Source organism: Nicotiana attenuata, chromosome 12 (genome assembly GCF_001879085.1).
Source record: "Nicotiana attenuata strain UT chromosome 12, NIATTr2, whole genome shotgun sequence".
NCBI classification, from domain to species: Eukaryota; Viridiplantae; Streptophyta; class Magnoliopsida; order Solanales; family Solanaceae; genus Nicotiana; species Nicotiana attenuata.
Window position 1 is genome coordinate 7,013,067 of NC_032000.1, and position 5,215 is coordinate 7,018,281.

Here is a 5,215-nt window from a genome sequence, read left to right on the forward strand (position 1 = left end):
CAATTGCGACCAGGGTTCGCAATTGCGAACCCCTTCAGGACCTGCTACCTTCGCAAATGCGAAGAATATGTCGCATTTGCGACCATGGAAAAATCCGGTCACCTTCGCATTTGCGAGGGACCAGTCGCATTTGTGACTCCTGCTTCCTTCGCATTTGCGAAGGAGTCGTCGCATTTGTGACTTCTGGCATGTGCTGAAGACTTCGCATTTGCGAAGTATACCTCGCATTTGCGAGACAATGCTGGCCCTGAGTTCTTCGCATTTGCGACGAAACTCTCGCATTTGCGGACCCTGCTTGCAACGCAATTGCGATGCCTGATCTCGCATTTGCGAGATGAGAGGCCTGCTACACATCTGCAACACACCAGCAATTATCCTAAGTCCAATTTCACTCCGTGGCCTATCCAAAACTCACCTGAGCCCTCGGGGCTCCAAACCAAACATGCACGCAAGTCCAAAAATATCATATAGACTTGCTCGTGCGACCAAATCATCAAAATAACATCAACATCTATGAATTAAACCTCAAATTCATGAAATCACTCAAGAACATCAAAATTACTATTTTCTCAACTATAGGTCCGATTTATACCAAACGAACTCTGATTCTTACCAAACTTCACAGATTCAACTTAATTATTATTTCAAACTTGTACCGGGCTCCGGAACCAAGATACGGGCCCGATACCATCAAGAAAATGCATCAATTCACTTCTAAAAACCTCTATCTTTTCCAGAAAACAATTTTTTTTGAAAAAAATTATTTCGCGGGCTTGGGACCTCAGAATCCGATTCCGGGCATATGTCCAAGTCCTAAATTTTTCTACGGACCCTACGAGACCGTCGGATCACGGGTCCGGGTCCGTTTACCAAGAATGTTGACCAAAGTCAACTTAATTCAATTTTAAAAGCTAATTTTCTTATTTTACTTAGTTTTCACATAAAAGCTTTCTAGAAATGCGCCCGGACTACGCACGCAAATCAAGGTGAGACAAAAAGAGGTTTTTAAGGCCTCGGAACACAGAATTTACTTTCAAAACAAGTGATGACCTTTTGGGGTCATCACATGTTCGTAGGGCGGTGATATGAAAATAAAGGAACCAATCAAATAATGTCGCATCTTGCACTTTTTGGCCTTAAGTGAGGGATGTCGTTTTGTCTCCTAGGCATTGCAAATTTCAGAATATATGCACTTTTTCCCCATCCATTGACTCATCCATAGGCTTGGATGGATCAATTCTCGTGTCACCAACCAAGCACAATGTTGAAAAGTGGTTAGAATGAGGTCCATTGCGCTCCAACTCTAGAATCGTTTCACTGTTGACATCCTCACTTTTGCACACTTTGTCAACCTCAGAATTATTAAGGAAAAGGAGTAAAATTAAGAAAAAAGCTTAAAAAATAAGAAGGGTAAAATCAAATTGAATCTGTTGCGGTAATACGTGGTCAAGACATAGAGAGACCATGCAATAACTTCCACCGCGCAATTGGTTATATATATCTCACGGAGGTCTTAAAGTCATTCGTACTAGTATAAGATGGAAAAAGAACGCTCGTAAAGATTGAGTTGGAAACTGACTTTTGGGGACAAGTTCATGGTACAACTTATGTATTTTCCCTTTTATAATCTTTTCATGATTAGTAAGTGTAATATGAAAAGCCAAGTGTAATTTTGTGAAGATTTTTTTATGTATGAGTATTAATATTTAGATGTGTTACACTACAATATATAAAGGCAAGTGCTCTTTTCATTTTTTTTAGTTAAGGTTGAAATGTTTATTGATAACTACAGCAAAAATAAGGAGAATAAAATCATGTTTATAGATCGCAAAGGCTGGTGATTGCTTTAGGCTGTGGTAGTGGCACACACAGTATGAAGAAAGTAGCATAATATTTTATTGGAAAAAGTACCTAAACCGTCACTTTATAAATTTTCCCAACCAAAAATAGCCCAACACAAAATATCTACTAAAAAAAGGCCCAAATGTCATTTTGGACCCAAATAGTTTCAATTAATGTCAATTTTTTTGTATCCGAGTATATATATATATATATATATATATATATATATGTAATTCTTTACTAAATTGAACCAAAATTGCTGAAATTGACAACAAAATAAAATACATTTGCGATTATTTTCGTCTGATTCCAGGTAATTTAGAGTAGAAAATATCTTATTTTGTATATTTTTTTGGATTGTATGTGTTTTTGGAGAAGAGATGTTGCTTTTTTAGGCTTTGCGACTGAATTGTTTAGTTAGAGTTCATCGTAGGTATATGTTATAGATGATTTTGTTAGTTTTTGTTGAGATTTTATCAATTTTTTCACAGAATTCTGTAACTGTTTTTTCGTATATTTTTTTTTTAAATTTTCTCATTGAACCTAATTTCAATTTTGAAACAGAGCAATATCACAAGACAAACTCGTTTAATGAGTTCATCACCTTATTAAAAGCCGGTTTCAATTGAGAAATCGAGCAACATAAGAAGAGAAACTAGGTCGATGAGTTTATCTCCTCATTCAACTCCGATTTTAATTAAGAAATCGATTGATGAACGAAATATGGGAAGACAAAATCGTTCCGACAGTGTTAAAGTGTTAGAATCTCGAAAGGATGTTGTTGGACAATCTGAGAAAAAGAAGCGCAAAAGAGTTAGGGTGGATGATATTGAAGGTAAGAGAAAACATATCATGGAGGACGAAGTGAATTTGGGTGTCAAACTAAAAAAAAAAAAGTAAGGTCAAAAGGCAGAAAAAGTTAAAATTCCTGACAAAGTTTTTAAGGTACATACAATTTCAGTTATATTTTTTTTTTCTATTGTTGAAACTTCTTTAAAATTGGATTTAGTTTGTATTTGTTTGTGTTTAATTCGTGTCATTTATCTGTAGCCTTGGAAGCTTTATATTCCAGTTGGTGAGCCTTTTTCTGTTACTCATTGGACATTATACACTAATGTGGACATCATATCAGTTTTACAATCAAACTTGAATGATAAGCTTCGGATGTTTAGGGAAAGTTGTTTTGGCTATTTCCTTCATTTATCTCGAGTTGCTATCCAAGCATAACTGATTCGTTCTTTAATGTTCAGGGAGTTGGTTCAAGATACGTGTGATTAATTTTATGTGAAATTGAATGACGAATATCTTTTACGTTTTGGTCTTCGGGAATTCGGTGTTGTAAGTGGTTTAAACTGTTGTGGCAATGAACATATTGAGGGTAACTTCAGTGGACCCAATAGGTTGGTGGATACTTTTTTTTTCTGGTTTTGAAGCGGTGTCAAAGAAGTCGCTTATTGATTGTTTTAAGAAGAAGAAATGGCAGTCTGATGAAGATGCAGTTATGATTGCAATCATTTATTTCATAAATACATTTTTAATGTCCACTCAGGCTCAGAAGACATTTATAAGTAAACGTGATTTCCATCTTGTCGAGAGTGGTGAGTATGTGTCCTTTCCCTGGGATAATATTGCGTTTCGAGCTTCAATGAAGTCGGTGAGGGACAGGTTGAGGGTAAAGTATGAATTTTATAGGATTGGTGGTTTTTCTCTTGCACTACATGTGTGGTTCTATAAATATTGCACTGTAGTTGATAAAAAGTTTGTTGTTCGCGTTGGAGATCATACACCATGCATATTGAATTGAAAAATGACAGACATGCCAACGCGTGAAGACTTCTCTACTGGTTTCTTCAACAACACGGGGAATAAGGTACCAACTTTTGTGTATTGGTGGGTTATACATATATGATACATTGTAATTCATTGTGATACATCAAATATACATATTTTATACATCTTTAATACATCTAGGACTGAAGCACTTTTTTTTTTACATTTGCAGTTTAAAAATATTTATCCGACAACTGAAGAGCTAAGGAGATTTACTTTGCCTATTGAAGTTAACGATGAGTATCAAAAATATTTGACATCACGTAATAGGGGAAAACTTCCTATTGATGACAGCGATTGTAACGACCCGACTGGTCGTTTCATGAGTTACAACTCCGTTTCCCCCATTTCTGCTTCTTTATGTGTTGTTAAGCTGTATTTTATCGTATTGTGTTGGTTGGTTCGGGTTCGGAGTGGTCTTGGAGTGGAATAAGACACTTAGTCTCTTATTTAGAAGCTTAAGCTGGAAAAATCAAACGGATGTTGACTTATGTGTAGAAGATCTCGGATGTGAATTCTGATGGTTCGGATAGCTTCGTTAGTTGATTTTGGACTTAGCAGCGTGTTCGGAATGTAATTTCGAGGTCCGTGATAGGTTTAGGCTTGAATTGGCAAAATTAAAAATTTGGCATTTTCCGATCGGCAGTGGAAATCTTGATATTGGGGTCGGAATGCAATTTGGGAAATTGGAGTAGGTCTGTTATGTCATCTGTGATGTGTGTGCAAAATTTCAGGTCATTCGGATCAGGTTTGATAGGTTTTGGCATCATTTGCGGAATTCAGAAGTTTGGAAATCCTTAGGCTTGAATCCGAGGGTGATTTGGTGTTTTGATGTTGTTTTGAGTGTTCAAAAGGTTGTAATAAGTTTGAATGGTGATATGTGACTCGTTCGTATGTTTGGTTGAGGTCCCGAGGGCCTCGGGTTGATTTCAGGAGGTTGATGGATCAAGGATGGGATTTAAGGAAGTGCTGAAGATTTCCTTCAGCTATCATAACCGCACCCGCGGAGTGGGGACCGCAAGTGCGAGGTCTGCAGAAGCGCAAGAGAAACCGCAGAAGCGGTTAAGACCAAGGGAGCCAGGATCTGCAGGTTTGGAAGAAAGAGCGCACCTGCGTGACCGCAGGTGCGAGTATTAGGCCGCAGATGCGGCTAAGGCCGGATAAGTGAAAATCGCAGATGCGGTTGGTTTGACCGCAAAAGCGGTCCCGCATACGCAGATAATGGGCCATAGGTGCGAGTCTGCTGGGCAGAAACTATAAACAGCCACCCTTCACGAATTTTTGCCATTTCTTCACCATTTTTGGACGAGTTTGGAGCTTAGGGCTGTGATTTCAAGAGGGAATCAAGTGTTTTCAGTGAGGTAAGCTACTTGGGCTTTGTATTTTGTGTTTGTGACGATTTTCCACTACCTAATCATGAAATTAGTGGGTGAAGTTGAAGGTTAGGGCTTGAGTTTTGGAGAGCTTTGATTGGGGATTTGAGGGGCCATTTGAGGTCCGATTTTGATGGTCTTCGTATGTATAGACTCGGGACTGAAAGGAG